Below are 20091 nucleotides of genomic sequence, written 5' to 3'. Positions count from 1 at the left end.
TGAAAAATCAGATTATTCTCGGTCTCTAACATACCACAATATCTGTGAAGTTGGTGAAATTTGCTACACCTTTTTCAAGGTTAGATTGCATATTGAGTTTTCTCCATTGTCATGTATTCCTTGTATTTTATTGTTATATTTTTATTCTTATGGCTACACTAACCATGTACTATCTTTACCTCTAATATACTTAGAGTAATATATACAAACAAAAGACACACACATACACATTTTTGTTGCTTCCCAAATTAAATTTCTCATGTGTTTATCTTACTTTTCCAAAAGGGCTTCTAATCTCTGAAACTTAACTTGTGAGTTCATCCTCAGAAGCATATAGTGAAACACCTTATCTGTACCACTTGCAGAAAAATAATAATAGTCAAGATTCATTGAATGTCAACTTGTGTGAGGATGTCCAGTTGTCGTGTGAAGTGAGCGAGGCTTTGGTTAAGTAAGTGGCTGGAGGTCAGAGGCCAGCAAAGGCAGAACGTGGTTTTGAACATGGTCTGTTAGACTTCAAGCCAGTACCTTTCCCTGATTTGCAAGTATAAATCTATCATTTTGTATTATTCTGTGTATAGGTATTTACTTCAGTTGAGAGAATCAGAAATCTACAATTTATATCAAATTTAACTTATATATATATATATTTTGTGTGTGTGTGTGTGTGTGTGTGTGTGTGTGTGTGTGTGGTGCGTGGGCCTCTCACTGTTGTGGCCTCTCCTGCTGTGGAGCACAGGCTCCGGACGCGCAGGCTCAGCGGCCATGGCTCACGGGCCCAGCTGCTCCGCGGCATGTGGGATCTTCCCGGACTAGGGCGCGAACCCGTGTCCCCTGCATTGGCAGGCGGACTCTCAACCACTGCGCCACCAGGGAAGCCCAACTTTTCAATATTTTGTCTTGTCATTTTTCCTCAATCATTGTGAATGTGTGCTTCAGAATATATGGTTTGTTCAATGTGCTGCATGTTTGAACTTGATCAACAGCGGACAGCCTATTGGCTGTGTGCATGGTTATCACGCATGTATTGCACAGATGAGTGCTCCACTTACCTGCAATGTCCAAGTGTTAGTGAAACTGTGACCAAGGTTTACCTCCAGTCAGATACAGAAGGCTTTGCCCTTCATTTCCCTTAGCATAACATTTCATAACACTGTGTTGGGAAAAGACGGACATTTAGAAGAGGACCTTGGCTTCCGAGAACTCAAATCTAGGAAAGAAAAGACAAAAATATAGATAGGTTAGGGGATAAAACAAAACAAAAGAACAACAACAAAAATACAGTAGAATAGTATTGTACATGCCCTGGGGAAAAAGGAATCCCACTGCCACCCTCTTATTCATCACACCTTTGCCTTGAATATCTATCTCAGAAGCGTTTGACACTTCTGCTCTATTCCCCCATAAATCTCCTGATGTATCCTACTCCTGGATACAAAAACTACCGCAGAAGTTCTTAGGAGGCGTTCCTGATTTGCTCGAGGCAATATTTCCAACTATCTACTTCGAATTATCGTTTGAGTCCCAAGGTCATCGAAGTTATTATGTTCCACCTGTGAACCACCATCCTAAAATAAATACATAAATAAAATTTTAGACTAAATTGATTAAGCTAACAGTCCATCTTTGTCAGTCATCTTTGGTTTGGTAAACCACCTGGAAGTGTTTACCTAGCCCTGATCTACCTACAAAGGGCTGTGATTCATGGGCACCAGGCGCCTTCATGTACATCAGATTACATCACCCCGCTCTGATGAGGACCTCAGCTTCCCCCACTTACTCTTATGAATGTTTTTGTCATAACAGTGCCTAATTTCATTATTATGCCTTAAAACACAGGCACCTTTTTAAAACCCATTTGTGTAGCAAAATATTGCACAGGGGGTGACCCTCAAAGCTCTCCTACTGGTCTGACATAGTAGATATTCTTCCCACAGGACCCTTTGTGTAAGCCAACTGTGTTATTTACCAAAACATATCAAAATGTTAATTGATCTGAATTTCTTTCCTTTGCAAAGTAGGCTGTTTTTGAGAACAATAATTAGTTTCATCCATCCTTTTAATTTTAACACCAAGCCCAATGCCTTTCACATACCAAGTACCCTAAAAAGCTTGTACTAACTATACCTGGAATAAATTTAGACAGAATCATCCATCCTACTCGTATTTCAGAGGGTCCTCTCAATTTTAATTTTTGGTTGTGATTTCTATACATTATTTCCAAAATCAGTGACAACTCTGTGCTTTAGTGAGAAAAATTCTACTGTAAAACCCCCAAGTTTTACAGTAAACAGCTGTGCAAAAGGCAGATCTCTGAGCGCAGTGAATGAGCGGCTCCTGGGGCTTTGCTTGCAAAGCTGCCTACCTTTGGTACACCCACCTCCTGTGTTTTCACTCCACTTCTGATTGAGATGCGCCAGCATGAGCTATCTCCTCTTATTGATTCCCAGCATTTAACAATCACACCACATAGCTTGATCTTGTTTTTCAGTTTTCTGTCCAGCTTGTAGGCTTCAGGACAGCACATGCTGAAACTGACTATCAGTGACATAAACATAGCTTCATTCACAAGCGACGCCCGTATATATGCTATGCTCTGCCTTCTGAAATTGTGTTTCTTTCTCACCTCGTTTTTAATATCATTGTTAAACTCACTCATTTGGGGAAAAATATGAGCGATTGTAGTGAGTTTATAATGTTTCCTAAAATACATTGCTTATCTCATACGGTAATGTTTTTTGAGGGAGAAGGGGGAGTTTTCAATGAAGATAATCGTTATATTTTTAAGTGTTTTGAATAAAATGACATTGGAAAAGATGTCTCCCTCATAAAGAGTCTGATATCTATTGACAATATAACCTGAGGCTGAGAAAAAAATAATTAATGGGCTTTAAAAACAAGCAAGCAAACAAACAAAACAGCCAGAGTTACTCTTTAAGGTAGCAAATACTAGCTCTTTCCAATTAGTTGCTACTTTGTTAAGTTTGTAGCAGAGATACAGTGCAATCATACTTCCATTTCATTTTGCAATTTAGAGATAGTGTAAAAGATTCTCATAGGGTGCAGAGAAGCCTCCCGGACCCCTGCTAGACTCACTCCCCTATACCCTGCTATTTCCCAGTCCCTGCTAGAGTCCCCTTCCTGAATTATGCGTGGTCATACTTCCTAGGACTCTCATAACTTTCCATTTTCTCCAGTGTCACTCACCTTTCAGACTGAAATTCCTACTATCCTAAAGGACTGAAGTAAATCCAACCTCTATGCCATCTGAAGCATCAACGTTAGTCACCATGAGCATACTTAAAAGTGTGAAACTGTTGTTGAAATCAGCAATCTTTCTCAGGTGTAAATTCAGAAAATGCTCGTCTTGAATGCTAATATTTCATATAATGAGCAGATTGGAGATACGGCACTCATCAAGGCAAACTAGTGCAACTGATGGGGAATAAGACCAAACAAGTATGGCTTGTGTAATGCAATAAAAATGCAAATTTATTTGTCTCTCATTGTACTTACTTAGGGGAGGAAACATTTATCCTGCCTCAGATGAAATATCGGCAAGCTCTGTGAATTTACAGCCCAAAACAAGATAAACAGGTAAGATATATTTCCCCCTTTAGTATCTCTGGGTTTTGGTTGGTCAGTTAAAGACAGCATGATTGGAGTCAACTCTTTGTTAATCTCTTCTGCCATTTGTAAACTGCTGTTTCAGACCATACCTGGGTAAAGGCAGGGCGAAGCATGGTGAAAATCCAAATGTTCTTTTCTTCATGTCTATGGACTGTCAGCTCTAGGAAAGATATTTTAAAATTTAAATCATTAGTTTGTAATTCTCTTTTGAAGTGTGTCTAATATTTGCTAAAAAATATATGAAATAGATTATTTCAAAGCATTAATTGTGCCAAACATTTTATTTAAGGAAAAAAACATTATTTTTTCCTTTTACATTTAACAAATCTTTCCCTTATTTTACTGTCCTCCACTCAACCATTTTTTTCCATTTTCTTTCTCTTCATTGAATTCTGTTCCTGGCCTCTGCTGCCTTTGGTGCTCTGGCCTTTGTTCCCTCAACTAAAGAATCACTCATTTTCTCTGAGACTCTTTACCCGTGCGTAAAACTCACTGGCAGTGGCCTGTGAGGAGGCTGAGAGATGACTTGTCTGACTGAAGCAACAGACAAGACAAGCAAGTCATAATCGAGTGGAACTAAATCAGAGAGTGTCTCAGAAAAAATGAAAAGAGCTCAGATTTAACAGACAGGCAATGAGAAGCCATTTTATACATTCTAAAGCAGGAAAAAGTTTAAACTTCTTAGATATGAGACAGAACTCATTTCTGAACACATTTCTTTCATACTTATGAAAATTTACTCTCAGTAATGATGTTCAAGTTCTGGTAAAACAAAGATGTTGCAGCATTTAAGAAATACTGAAAAGAAATCAGAGAACTTTTATTAATAATTTGGTATGATGCCTAATGAAAATTTTAAAAGATGCTGTGATATGAAGTAATTTATAGAAGGTAAATGCAATTCCCTTATGTTGATTGTAAAACATGAATTATAAAATCTGATATTTTCTTTTCTGTTTTACTGACATTTCAAAGATATAGAAGATATATTTATGAGTTATGAATAATTATGAATCTATTCCTGCAATTAAATAAGCTTCTCCTGTCTCTTCTTTTTCTGTGACTGTAAAGCACACAAATTTACATAGTCATTTATTTCACCCCGAAAAACTGACACACACATAGACACATACATCTTTACCTAATTCGGTTTGAAGCATCTCATGTTGCACCTGTTTTCTTGCCAAAATCTTATCAATGATATGATTAATACTTTTTCCTATAATCTTTAGGAAAATTTGAAACAATTTAGTCTTCACAGTTGAGATTATCCCTCATTCTTTCTGTGTTCTGTTAAAAAGAAGTACAGTTCTATATTTCAGTAAGAATTCTGAGATCCTGAATAAAATCACATTATTTCAATTTGAGTTTGATTTTTTTTTTGTTTATAATACTGGCTACTTGTTTATTTAATTGGTTTTCATTATTAAAATGTATTGTGATATAAGTGTTCTAGTAAATGATAAAGAAAAAAACTGTAGCTCATTTCTGGAATATTTTTCTCATATAGGTGAGAATTATTTGAGATCTATTGCAAAAGTGGAGTGGTTAACCTTACATAGGCAGGACAGGCATTCATTTTTACAAGAGGGCATATGGGTACAGTTATGGATCCAGGCAGAATGAAAGATCTAATGATGGCAAGATGAACCATTTCCTTTGGTTGCTTCTCCTTCCTTAGTGACATAAGTCAAGGGCATCATCTGTGAGTATGAAAGGAAGAGACTGTGATGGAGATGTAAAGAGACAAATCCTTTTTGAAAAAGGAAGAGTGTTTTTACTAGAGAAAATTAGAAGATTCATTCACCCATAATGAGAAGTTGTGGTGATAAATTTAACTCAGATAAGTCAGAATGGTCAACACTTCATCTTGAAATGCTGAAAAACAGACATGAGTAAGTAGAGGTAGCTTTCAAGAGAAATGTAACAGAGAGAGAGAGACAGACAGACAGACAAGGGAGTTGAAGGTGTGTGCAAAGGAATGATTGATTTTAGAAGTCTTGGAATCCTATATGGAAAAGGAGGAATGAGAATATATGAGGGAGTAGATGGGCAGGACCTCAATGGATTGAATGTCCTTGTAGGGGCAAGGAATTTTTAGAAATTTATTTGAATTAACTTTAGCATTCCATTTTAATTTTTATTGACTTTTAGCTATGACTGCATTCACTTTCTTATTTCATTTCTTCAGTGATTGCTCTAGGAATTGTACATTATTAACTTATCATAGTCCACTTAAAGTTTCTATTATACTATTTCATATAAAATAAAAGAAACTTGAAACAGAGTATTCACTCCTCTCCCAGTATTTGTGTGTGTGTGTGTGTGTGTGTGTGTGTGTGTATTAACCGCTGTCATACAGAGTTATAATATTTGCTTTAAACAATTATATGTGTTAAATAAATTAAGACAAAAATGTGTATTAAAAATATTTTCCCACATTTCCCTTTCTGGTGCTCTTTATTCCTTGCTACAAATCTGAGTTTTCATCTGGTGTCAACACTGCTCATACTGAAGGAATTCTTTTAATGTTTCCTGAAGTACAGGTCTATTGGTAAAAATGTTTCTCAATTTTTATCTCTAAAATGGCATTTTGCCTTATTTTTGAAGAATATGTCTTCTGGATAGTATTTACTATCCAGAAGATTTTCAGTCATTAATTCTTGAAAAACTGTTTTGCCGCATTTTCTCTTTTCTGGACCTCCGTTAATACTGTCTGAACGTTCACTGAGACTCTCCTCACTTTTCTTTTCAAGCTTTTATTTTTCTATCTTTTCTGTGAATTAAATGATGTCCATTATTCTATCTTCATGTTCACTGATCCTACCTTTTGCCATACTTAGCCTGATCTTAAGTCCCTTCAGTGATTTTTTTAGTTCAGATGTTGTAAATTTTAGCTCTAAAATGTTCATTTGTTCTTTTTTTTTTTTCTATTACTCTGCTGAGATACCTCATCTGTTCCACAATCATAATGTTGTTTTTTTTTTTTTAACTGTTTAGACATTTTTTAAAAAGTTACTGTAAGGTTTTATCTGCTAATTCCAGTATCTGGATCATCCTCTGGTTGGCTTCCATTGAAAGTCACTTATCTCACTTCCAGAAACTATAGTGTGTGAAAAATGCTAGAAATATACAACAACCACTCTAAAAATCCTCTGAAAGCAGTGTCCTAGGACTTTTGCTGGTAAAGATCATAATCCACACTAGTGTTGAAGAGGTGATGAGTTGAAGGGTTTGGGTCATCAGAGAAGAGTAGGATTCTTGAAGATATGTAAGGATTAGTCCTGATGATACCGGAGAGAGAGCTGGATAATCAGGACTAATTATCCTCTCTTTCTTTCAACTGCATTTTTACCCAATATTCCAATATTCCAGAAAATGTACTGTTATAATTCCCAATGACTAACTGACTGCATGACATGGAAATTACGATCACACTGTCTGACTAAGTAGCTAAAGCATTTTAATCCTTAAGCAACAAAGACCTTACTCTGATGTAATTGCCTTTAGTAGGAAAGAAAAGAGGACTTTGTGGGAGAAGCATTATTTTCAAATAAAACCAAAGTAATTTGCTTTGAGAAAGTTACACACTGATGTACAAATTGAAAAGCTTCAAAAGTACAATTCAGAACATATTTTGATGGAAAAGATTAAATGATTTTTTTGACGTTTTAAATTAGGTTACCTAATTTGTCTGTTGTCATTTTCCTTGGATACTTTGCAATCTTGTCTTTAAAATAGAGAGGGAAATAGGTTTCTATACTTTTTTTCTTTCAAGGTCAGCTATTGTAAAAATTGTATATAAATTTCTATGTGAGAGAGAGATAACACATTTGATTTAAACTCATGAATAACATTTTATTGTATTTCAAATACTAAATATATTAAATAAAACATACAGTCATAGTTTTATAATCTAGAAGTTAATTTTATGAGGTGGTATATATGCTTAAGTTTGGAGAATATTATTCAAGTTTGATGCGTATACATCCAACTTTATATAACATACAAATATGTATATAGTTGTCAGCTTTTAACAAGCCCACATACTGGTTGATGTAATATGCAAAAAAAAAAAAAAAAATCTTTCTTACAAATGTATGAAAAGGAAGAAAGTCCCTTACATTAGAGAGTAGAAAACATAAATGAAATTTTAAGCCATAATTGCTTACTTGATGAAAGAAAGATTATTTTTAAAAAATTAACATTGGGCTTCTCTGGTGGCGCAGTGGTTGAGAGTCTGCCTGCCAATGTAGGGGACATGGGTTCGTGCCCCGGTCCGGGAAGATCCCACATGCCACGGAGCAGCTGGGCCCGTGGGCCATGGCTGCTGGGCCTGCGCGTCCGGAGCCTGTGCTCCGCAACGGGAGAGGCCACAATGGTGAGAGGCCTGCGTACCGCCAAAAACAAAAACAAAAACAAAAAACACAAAAAAAAAAGAGAAAAAAATTAACATTATTTCAATTTACCAATGGGCTTTATATCTGTTTCTAATTAGAAATGTGTATGCCTGCATATAGTAGTATCAATGTATGTATTTTTATGACTAAACATTTATGATTTCCCTTATCTGAAAAATGTTGGTCCTATATTTCTCATTACTTCCCTTGTAAACTGTAGCAAAGAAACAAAATTAAACACTTCAAAACTTTAGATTTTATTTAAAGAAAATACATTAAGTCACTCTGTTTAAATGACTGGAGAAATGTAAGTAGATGCTGTAAAAGTGGGCAAAGTTAATTGTTAACCTTTTAAATGAAACAAAATGAATGGTATTATTAATATTTTTAATGCCCATCAGAACCAAGAGAGGTATTGAAAGTATTCAACAAGTAGCCTGCAATGGCATCAACCAATAAGAATCAATCTACCATCCAATTAACATGGACACATGAACCAATCAGAGAAGACTGGTAAACAGGCTATACTGGTGTATGAGGTGGAATATCAGTCCAATAATTACCATAAGATAGCTACTCTTTAGAAAATAAGTGCAAAAAGACCAGAGAGCATGCCCAAGAAAGTAACCCCCTTTGAGTCATTATTTTTAAGTGTAGAAAGATAGAAGAAAATATTTAATGGGAATAATCATTCCTAATAGTTCATATTAAAGTTTAAGGTTTTGCTTATTGGATTCTCAGGATTTCCAGGTGCCTTCATTTATACATATATATTATGAATTTTGACTTTTTAAAAATTGCCTTCAGACTTCCCTGGTGGCACAGTGGTTAGGAATCCGCCAGCCAATGCAGGAGTCAAGGGTTCAAGCCCTGGTCGGGGAAGATTCCACATGCAGTGGAACAACTAAGCCCATGTGCCACAGCTGCTGAACCTGTGCTCTAGAGCCCATGAACCACAACTACTGAGCCCACGTGCCACAGCTACTGAAGACTGCACACCTAGAGACCCTGCTCCGCAGCAAGAGAAGCCACCGCAATGAGAAGCCCATGCACCGCAATGAAGAGTAGCCCCTGCTCGCCACAACTGGAGAAAACCCACACACAGCAACGAAGACCCAACACAGCCGAAATAAATAAATAAATTTATTAAAAAAGAATAATATTGCCTTCAACTCTCATGCACCTCAACCCTCTGCCACCCCCAAAGCTAGACCTTCTTATATGACATCGTGCAGGATACACTTGCTCCCTGATTCTGGAGTGCCACCTTACTCATTTGTTCCCAGTTGTTTTTTTTGTTTTTTGTTTTTTTTGCTGTACACGGGCCTCTCACTGCTGTGGCCTCTCCTGCCGCGGAGCACAGGCTCCGGACGAGCAGGCCCAGCGGCCATGGCTCACGGGCCCAGCCGCTCCGCAGCATGTGGGATCCTCCCGGACCGGGGCACGAACCCGTGTCCCCTGCATCGGCAGGCGGACTCCCAGCCACTGCGCCACCAGGGAAGCCCCCCAGTTGGTTTTTCATGTCTTAACCATGTTAAACTTTTGCCTCCATATCACAGTTCAATATATCCTGAAGCATATATCTGTGAAAGAGCAGAGTACATGAGTTGATAGTTTTCATATTCAATGCAAGAATGATTATGCCTTTCACTCTGAGGAGTTATTTGTAGAAACTGCATATTTCCCCAGTCCTGCATGGGTCATAGAGTAAAGGAACTAGCTTCTGCAGCAAAATAAAGTATTTACCCACACTGTTTCTGACATTCTGGTTTAGTATATGTCTTCTTATAAAACTGATAATTTTGGATTTGATTGAGAATATGTATTTTTTCAGTCTCCTTTTAAAGTGACTACCTTTCTGGAAAAATTCCACTCATTATTCACAATTACTCAAATGTACCAATCTGAAGATGTTATTTATCTCCTTAGTGATGCTGAGGTGCTTCTTATTTTGTGTTTGCATGGTACTTTGTAGCTATCTCTTACTTCAGTTGTCCAATTGTCATAATTGTTCACATGTCTATCTCTTCCACTATTCTGTGCTGTTCTGGATGGAAGATTACATTGCCTATTTATCCTTGCACACCCCTGTCTGCTGCTGTATGAATTAGGAAAATCAAGACCACTATTCTTCTCTTTAAGACTCACATAGAAGTACATTCTGAGAGGAAAAAGTAAAGACAGAATGTTATTTATATATTTGTGGAAGAAATTTTTAGGGATACATGGAAACCTAAATACTGAATCATTGTGACATGTATAATTGAAATTTCATGACTATTTCTTATTTCATTGGTATGAAAATTTACAAAGATATTTTTGGGTATTCAAAGGGTGAGCTATTCAGCATTGGAAAAAGACATTCTAGCTAAAGCACAACAAAAATACGTAGTACAGAAGCCTGAAGAATGTAGAATAATTGGTTGTCTGGATGTCAGTGTAGTTTTATGTGCATAAAACAGCCTGGTCTTTGTTATAATGATACAAGAAACATCAAACTGCAGTAAGACAATCTCGTGACATGGTTTAGTTACCTGAGATCATTTATTATTTGGTCCCCAATATTGTTATTGTTTGCTCAGGGGAACTAAAAATTAATTACTCCAAATTCAAATTTAAGGAATAAAAAATAGAAAGCTGAATAGAAATAAAAAGGTTTCCAACTACTAATAATGTAGTAGGTATTCATCACATGGGTCATGTTTAACTGGTAGTGCTTTTAAACTATATCATAGAGAGATATTGCCATGTAAGCATTTTATAGCAATCAGATATTTTCTGAATGCTCTTAGTAAGAAAAAAGAAGGCAGAGGAGTGACAATTTTTTTTTTTTAAAGTTTGCATTTTCTGATTGTGGGAATTTGTAAGAGTAGCTGACCATTGAAATTGGAACTCTTTTTTTATTTTTATTTATTTATGGCTGTGTTGGATCTTCTTTTTTGTGTGAGGGCTTTCTCTAGTTGTGGCAAGCAGGGGCCACTCTTCACTGCGGTGCGTGGGCCTCTCACTATCGCGGCCTCTCTTGTTGCGGAGCACAGGCTCCAAATGCGCAGGCTCAGTAATTGTGGCTCACGGGCCTAGCCGCTCCGCGGCATGTGGGATCTTCCCAGACCAGGACTCGAACCCATGTCCCCTGCATTAGCACGCAGATTCTCAATCACTGCGCCACCAGGGAAGCCCAAGAAGTGACAATTTTAACTCATCATTTTACCACGATGCTTGAGTCTTATTAGTGGTCTGTCAAGATAGTTATGATGTACAATTACTATTTAACATTAAAGAGTGTATTATCAGAAAAAAATAGATGCAAAAATGTATTTTTAATAGATAATAGTACTTAATATCATGAAAGATATGACAGATAATAAGTAACTAGCGTATTTTTTGCTTTATTTTAACAGTTGATGTAATGCTGTTTCTTCTTTAAGGTAGTGAAATTCACTGTGTTAGTAATCAAGACCATTATTAAAATTACAGCAATGGGCTTCCCTGGTGGCGCAGTGGTTAAGAGTCCGCCTGCCGATGCAGGGGACACAGGTTCGTGCCCCGGTCCAGGAAGATTCCACATGCCACGAAGCGGCAATGTTATGTAATAAACTTCATTAGTGGATAATATATGTCAGATTATACATATACACACATATATACCTATATAGGTATTACTTTAAAAACATTTACATTTTACTGTCTCTCAGTAGTACTGAATGGCTTCAAAGATTGAAAAGTGTTTCTGTTTTTTAAGTACTTAACCAGAAAGTAACTTCAGCACTGATAAGAAATAAATGTGCTGTAATTTTCCACAAGAACCTGACTGCATGATGTGAATTCAGTGGATCCATCAAAAGTCTGAGATTTCTAATGGTTGGAAGCACAAGCATAATTAACTGCTAGAAAATCTTGCTAAATTAGGGTAACATGAAATATTTTTCAAAACAGAGAAAACCATATTATATGAAAAATATATTTTGACTTATAAGATATAAATACATCTTTGGAATAATCCTCATTTTCTTGTTATGCAAAAGAAGATATCTAAAATTATACAGAATAAGAACTAAGCTATCAAGCCATGAGGAGACTTGGAGGAACCCTAAACGTATATCACCAAGTGAAAACATAATCTGAAAAGGCTACACATGTATGGTTCCAACTATATGACATTCTGGAAAAGACAAAACTATAGACACAATAAAAGATCAGTAGCTGCTAAGTGTTAAGGGGTAGGGAGGAATGAATAGGTAGAACACAGAGGATTTTTAGGGCAGTGAAACTACTCTCTATGGTATTATAATAGAGGATACATGTCGTTATACATTTGTCTGAATTTATAGCAGGTACAGCACCAACAGTGAACCCTAATGTAAACTGTGGACTTTGGGTATTAATGATGTGTCAGTATAGGTTCATGGGTTGTAATAAATATACCACTCTGGTGTGGGATGTTGATGATGGAGGAGTCTGGGTGCATGTGGGCAGGCAGTAGATGGAAACTCCGTACTTCCACTCAATTTTGCTGTGAACATTTTCTTATCAACTAATGACTTAGTGATCAAACTGTGCAGTACTTCGTGCATTCTGGATTTTAAAAGTTTTTTATTACACATTGTGTAAAATCTACCACTGTATGAGTGGAAATTAAGACTTCATGTGCTTTTTATACATGGTCGTATTTCTTCAGATAAATCTCTCCTATAAATTAAAAAAAAAGAAGGGGGCAGGGAAAGGTTTCCAGAATGGCAGAATAAGAAGCTTTATCATCCTTCTCCGAGCTCTGCCTCGGTGCTTTATTTTGGGCATGCATGACCAAGAAGTTGAGGTCTCATTTTCCTCCAGCTTTCAGTCTGAGACTGGTTTACTTTATGAAGGACAGGCTACCTACTTTTCTCATCCACCCAGCCCCATGACACAGAACTCTATGGCAGTCAAACATGGTCAAAAAGATTGTATTTCCATTTTTTTTTCAACCTCACAAAATAGATTTTAAAACAAAACTTTTGTTAGAGGCAACAGAGGACATTTCATAATGATAAATGTGTCCATTCATCAAGAAGTAGCAGCAATTATAAACATACATGCACCTAAAAACGGAACCCCAATATGCAGGAATCAAAAAATTCCTGCATATTGAATTCACTTCCTTGAAAGAAGTGAAGGAAGATGTACACATTCAAAAATCATCATTACAGACATCAAAACACCCACTTTTAATAATAAATAAGGCAATGTGGTAGAAGATTAACAAGGAAATAAAAGTCTTGACAACATTATAAACAAATAAGACCAGAAAGACATCTATAGAATTCACCTTCCAACAACAGCAAAATACTCATTCTTCAGAAGAGCTAACTGAACATCCTCCAATACATACCATATACTAGAACTTTAAAAAAAAAGTATAAATGTATATAAAGAGATTGAATTTCACAAAATATGTTCTCTGGCCAAAATGGAAATAAGTTAGAAATCAATAACAGATGAATATTTGGGAAATTCACATATATGTGGAAATTAAACTCACTTCTAAATAACCAGTGGGCCAAAGAAGAAATCATAAGGAAAATTAAACAATATTTTGAAGCAAATGGAAATAAAAACACAACATACCAAAAATTATAGCATAAAGGTTATTGACCTTAAGAGGGATTTATAGCTCTGAACATTACATTAAAAAAGAAGAAAAACTACAAATCAGTGAATTAACCTTCCAATCTAAGAAAATAAAAAAAACAAAAATCAAACTAAACTCAAAGGAAGCAGAAGGAAGAAAATAAATGAAATAAAGCATAGAAAAGCAATAGAGGAAATGAATTAAACCAAAAGCTCAATTTTATAAAAATCAACAGATTGAAAATTCTTAGGGAGATTGACCAAGAAAGAAAGAGAGGAGACTCAAATTACTAAAATCAGGAATAAAAGAGGGGAATCACTATGGAACTTACAAAGATACAAAAGGATTATAAGGTAATGGTATGAACAATTTATGCCAGCAAAGCAAAACCAAAGCAGAGAACAGAAAATCAGCACATAGAAACAGAGCAAATATTTGGACATTAGCGTTAGGCATACAGATTCTCTTCTTTGTTGCCTATTTCTTATGACTGCTTAGGGAAACTACATGTAAAAATATAATTTTTACTCTTTGATAAATTACACCTCTAATTTTCTACAATGACCAATATCACCACTCTGCTCCCTCTGCAGTTTCATTATTGCCAAACTCACATATACTAGCTGTTGCTAGATGGACTTAAAGTAGGGTAAATATATAATTCATCCCTGAAGCCAGGGCATTTTGGAGTGTGTTACAATTAAAGGGTAACAATGACAATCCCAACCACACCTATCAGCAATGAGTTTTACAGTAACTTAACTGTATAATCATTGGTTGGCAAGGATGATGGAAATATTTATTTAGGCAGATTTTCTGATGATAAGAATTAATATTCTTGAGTACACTCTGCAGTAGACCTTGAACCAACTTAACCTTTATCTTTCCAACTAGAAGTCAATTACTGGAGCAAGCCCGTGCACCAAGTTGAGTCAGGAAGCATTATGTTAATCCTATATGAAGCTAACAGGAATTTATATAAACACTTGATCATACAAAACCTTAAAATAGCACTTGGTCATCCCTTCTACTTGAAACAGTCATGAATTTAGAATCTATCAAACTCATAGTATATGTCATAGACCTTTATGCTGCAAAATTGGTGAAAGCAACAAAGTATTTCTTAGCTTTAGCTTCAAGTAAAACTACCTTCTATCTGCTAAATGCCAGGAATCTTTGAAATTCCTAGAAAGGCCAGAAGCTCTTTTAAGACTGCATAGAGTAATATTGTTTCTTAAGAGATCATTTTTCACAGTCCTGAATCCCCCAGCTAGATGATGTTTTTTCCAGCTAAAAGCAAGTTTTTTCTTTTCTAATAACATTTTCCAGACCTTAGAATTAGCTCCCTTTAACTAAATTTCCTTTAACTGATTGTACTAAACAAGGCACAATGAGGACAAAACTGGACCATACACAGTCATATATGGCTTGTACATAATGTAAGACATGTGTAAGATAAATACAGCAAACCTTTTCTTTTCTCATACATAGCCGATGCATTTTTTTTTTTTTTTTTTTTTCTGCTACGCGGGCCTCTCACTGTTGTGGCCTCTCCCGTTGCGGAGCACAGGCTCCGGACACGCAGGCTCAGCGGCCACAGCTCACGGGCCCAGCTGCTCCGCGGCATGTGGGATCTTCCCGGACCGGGGCACGAACCCGTGTCCTCTGCACCGGCAGGCGGACTCTCAACCACTGCGCCACCAGGGAAGCCCAAACCGATGCATTTTTCATCCCAGAAGTTCTACAATGTGTTTTAATACCTGGTTGCATCTTTCCAAACACACTTTTTAACTAAGCTACAGCTGCAGAGCTTAAAAAAACAAAAATAAAACAAACAAAACTCTCCTTGAAAATGGCAGGTGCCAGGGAAATGGGGGGGGGAATTAGAGGAAGGTGGTCGAAAAGTACCAATTTTCAGTTGTAAGATAAATAAGTACTTAGGGATGTAATGTACAACATTATGATTACAGTTAACACTGCTGTATGGTATATATGAATGTTAAGAGAGTAAACCCTAAGAGTTATCATCACAAAAAATTGTTTTTCCTTTTTTTTATTGTATCTATCTTTGTATTTCTCGTATTTTTCTTTTTATTGTATGTGAGATGATGTATGCTAGCTAAACTTATTGTGGTAATCATTTCCCAATATATATAAGTCGACCCATTATGCTGTACACCTTAAACTTATACAGTGATATATGTCAATAATAAAACTAGAAAAAAAGAAAAAAGACAGGTACCTATTTATAACCAATTTTTATTTCCCCTCCCCTTTTTGTGTTAGATAGGATATCAATTGTGAAGACTTTTTTTGTGAAAATGTGCAAAATTACTGGTGTTTGTAAAGAGATAGACATCTCTTTCCTGTTTGATGTTGTAGTTAGCTGGTGATAACAACATTTATTGTTGGACTTCATGTAGCCTAAGTGTAAACCATCAAAATAAGTCTGCACTAAATATCTTTTATGAGAGGAATACATTTAATATCCTAGTTTCAGAGAAGAGCAGGGTCATGTTTACTACTTTGTGACTGACAAACATACATTGCTGAAATAAGTGAAGTGCGATCAAATATTGCTCCGTGCTTAATATTTCATTCATTTATTGTATGCTTACTAGATGCTAGGGACAAAATTTTAGGCACCGGCTGTATGAAGCCAGCCACAATAAATAACATTTTAAGTAGGGAAACAATAAATGTGTATATAAAACTACAGATGTAGATATAGATAAAGGCATAGTGATAGATATGTTTAGGACTAGACATAGAATATAGATACAGATGTAGATAGATATAAAACAGAGACAGGACTGTAGATAATATTGAGTATAAAGAGCATTAAGTCAGTCTAAGAAGTTGGAGAAACATGGAAGCTAGTTCTATTATGTTGATAATTTTCCTTTTCATAGAAATTTCATAGAAATTTTTTGTTCACTATAAAGCTAGGGTTGCCAAGTTGAATTACCAAAGAGAATTTCTAAGAAAAATTACAAAATCTCAAAGAATAAATGAATCATCTATATAAACAATTGTCTGTTTTTTCAAATGGTTCAAAGAAGGTGTCCCTGCTTACTAAAAAGTGGTTGTGTCTTCTTTTGCCTTTCAATTACTTAGGCTTTATTATACTTTATATTTGTTTATGTGTTACTCCTCTCCCTGCTTCCAAGCCATAGGAACTTTTTGTTTGTTTGTTTGTTTGGTTTTGTTTTTGCGGTACGCGGGCTCTCACTGTTGTGGCCCCTCCCATTGCGGAGCACAGGCTCCGGACGCACAGGCTCAGCGGCCATGGCTCACGGGCCCAGCCGCTCCGCGGCATGTGGGATCTTCCCAGACCGGGGCACGAACGTGTGTCCCCTGCATCGGCAGGCGGACCTTCAACCACTGTGCCACGAGGGAAGCCCCATTGGAACTTTTTAAATTTTACATTTCCTTTGTTTTCAATCCTACCTTATAGCTACTTCAGTACTGGGCAAAAGTTTTATACTCAAGATATCTGATGAATATGTAATCAAAATAATTTTAATTCAATCTAAAAATTTCATTACTTGAAATGTAGGGAAAAAGAATTCTAATAAACTTGGAAAATAGCACATATAAAATTGAAGTTTTCAGCAGTTATGGAAAATATTATTCTATGGAAATATTAAGGGTGGTGTAAATTTAGAATTAATTTTGAGCCGTCATTTTACGTAAGCCAAGAAGAAATATTTAATTACATAACTATCAGCAAAAGTCTATTAAAGGTGTCACTTTCTTTGATCTTGTATTTATTATCACTGCACTGATAATTGGGAACTATATGAGATTTTAAAGGTGTAACATGGGAATTCTCACAAATTAGCTTTTGCTGTTATTAGTGGCTCAAGACCTTTCCAATTGTATTTCTCATACACTCAAAGTGAAATCACTGCTTATTTCAACAACATGATTTAGTAATATCTCATGATTGTTTTATCAATTTTTAAAAATTGTTCCTGTAAAATTGAATATTGGTCAGACCTTTATGGTTAATTATAAGCTTTAATATCTTGGCAACTTAATGAATTAAAATAATATCATGCTTTCCTTAAATTCTTTGAAATTGAATTTATGATCTATAGACATTTGTAGAATGTGTGAATCTCTGACATAAGGATATGTGTAAAAAATGTTATGCATACAGTTATATGGTAAAATAGCAATAAAAATTAAACGTTATATTTCACACTTAAAGATTGGTTTCAACACATGAATTTTAACATTGATCTACTACAAATTAGTAAATTCCACGGTAGATTTAGATAAAATCTAAATTGTTTTAACTGGACAAAATAATCTAAACTTCATGTAATGAGAAAACATTATTATATAGAATATTTGAAAATTGAATAGAAACATCTGACCATTTTTCCACATTAGAATATGAATTTCCTGTTTAAATAACTGAATATATGTATATATATATATGTATATATATATATATATATATATATATTTTTTTTTTTTTTTTTTTTGCGGTACACAGGCCTCTCACTGTTGTGGCCTCTCCCGTCGCAGAGCACAGGCTCCAGACGCGCAGGCTCAGCGGCCGTGGCTCACGGGCCTAGCCTCTCCACAGCATGTGGGATCCTCCCGGACCAGGGCACGAACCCGTGTCCCCTGCATCAGCAGGCAGACTCTCAACCACTGCGCCACCAGGGAAGCCCTGAATGTATTTCTTATTTTGAGAGATTAAGTTTTCATTTTCTTTGTGGATTATGTAGAGAAATTATAAAAGGATACAAGAGGATTTTTCCATCTTACTGCTATCATAGACCCAACTAGTCAAGCATTTAATAGACAGATATAAATAACAACAAAAAGAGACAAAATGTTTTTTTTTTAATTACCAGAAACAAATAGACTCTAGGAAGACAATGCAGAACAGTCAAAACCTCAACCACTCAATCACTATGCACCCATGTCCTAGCTGTCCAGGACAACTGCCCATAGGATTCACAGCAAATGGAGCAGCTGGACAATGTATCATTCCTCTATTGTGTAGGTATCCCTCTCTGTTCAGCCAACAAATTGACGATGCTGCATTAAAAAAATTAATAAATAAAAAGTAAGAGAACAATTTTTGGTGAGTCACCAAATTTTTTTCTGCCTCTTGACATCAGGCTTTTGCTTAAGTACAGGTAAAGTGTCAGCATTTAGCTTCCTACATGTAAATTAAATAACTGTATGTTTGAGTAGAAAAGAGATAATTTGTTATTTAGTGTTTAATAAATTCCCATCCTACTATATAGAACACAAATATATATAGGAAAAAAACCTCTGATGTCAGAAGTTTATATAAATGATAACGTAAATAAATCTATTATGAGGCAGAGAGAGAAGAAACCTGTATAGAAAAGAAGTAGAAATTGTGATAATAAATGAGGAATATGTATACATGTGTTTATGTATTTATACATATATGAATATGTATAAATATATCTTAAATATATATAATCAATAATGAAAAATTAAAGCTCTGAGAATACATTTCATTCTGTCCACTGATTAGAGTAACACCTATTCTTGTGATTTAAAATATAATTCAAATACACCCTCATGACTATAAATTTATTTTAAACATTTTAAAAATAAATCACAAAATTGTTTTATGAGACAGTATGCCATCCTAAGCCACCATTTAGTGACTTAGCCCTGTGATTTGTATATTTAATATCACAAAATATTAGATGAAAACCTAGCATGGTCATTGAGTTAGTTACCCAGAAATTTCATTTCTATATTCTGTTTGAATAGTGTTGCTTGCTACTTTTGTCTGTAGCAATTCCCTAGAAGAGTTTTTTTTCTTTTGAATAAATAAGAATTTTTTAAAGGATGCTGAAAATTATTTCCAAAGAGGAAAAACAAATATTAAAGGAGTTTAGCTACTCCCATTGAATATTTAGGCATGAAAAATCCCAGGGGTATTTTGGGAAGACAGCCAATATGTGTAATAAAGAAAATGGGAATAATTAAATAGAAGAAAGACCTATTAAACGATGAATTTTATGAATGACCTACGTAAACACACCGTAGCATTCTAAGAGCACAGTTAAATTCTTGGGTTTTATACTATTTCTGGTGATCATCTTCTCTCTAGATAAACAAAAGTTGATAATATAATGTTTAGATTTTGATAGTGGGATTCCACATAGCTGGATTTCATATATTATAACAACATGAAAATTTAGCAGAAACTCATCAATATAACTGCGACTCTGTGATAGAATACATCTTCTTCTTAATTACACTTACCACGAGCTGTGCTTTAAGTCAGCAAAGCAATTGCCGCAAATCTATTTCTAAGGCTGCATTGTTTTGAGCCTCAGTTCCTGTGTTCACGTTGATAACTGTGCTGCCTGAGAACAGGAAGTCCTCCTCTGCTGCTGCTTGGAATTGCTCTAATTTGTTCTGGTAATGGGTGCCAGATGT

At 35.6% G+C, this 20091-nt stretch overlaps 1 long non-coding RNA gene across 1 annotated transcript; it reads right to left on the bottom strand.

Annotated features, from left to right (window-relative positions):
- Nucleotides 1-1197: 1197 nt before the first annotated feature.
- LOC132436660 (uncharacterized) lies at nucleotides 1198-19980 on the bottom strand. The gene is made up of 3 exons (XR_009521828.1): nucleotides 19915-19980; nucleotides 3720-3790; nucleotides 1198-1210 (listed from the first exon to the last, which is right to left on the bottom strand). It is a non-coding gene; the product is annotated as an uncharacterized lncRNA (long non-coding RNA).
- Between the last annotated feature and the right edge of the window lie 111 nt (nucleotides 19981-20091).

The sequence above is a fragment of the Delphinus delphis genome, chromosome 13 (genome assembly GCF_949987515.2).
Source record: "Delphinus delphis chromosome 13, mDelDel1.2, whole genome shotgun sequence".
Taxonomy (NCBI): Eukaryota; Metazoa; Chordata; class Mammalia; order Artiodactyla; family Delphinidae; genus Delphinus; species Delphinus delphis.
The sequence above is the reverse complement of the archived record's forward strand: the minus strand, read 5'-3'. Positions and strand labels throughout refer to the sequence as shown.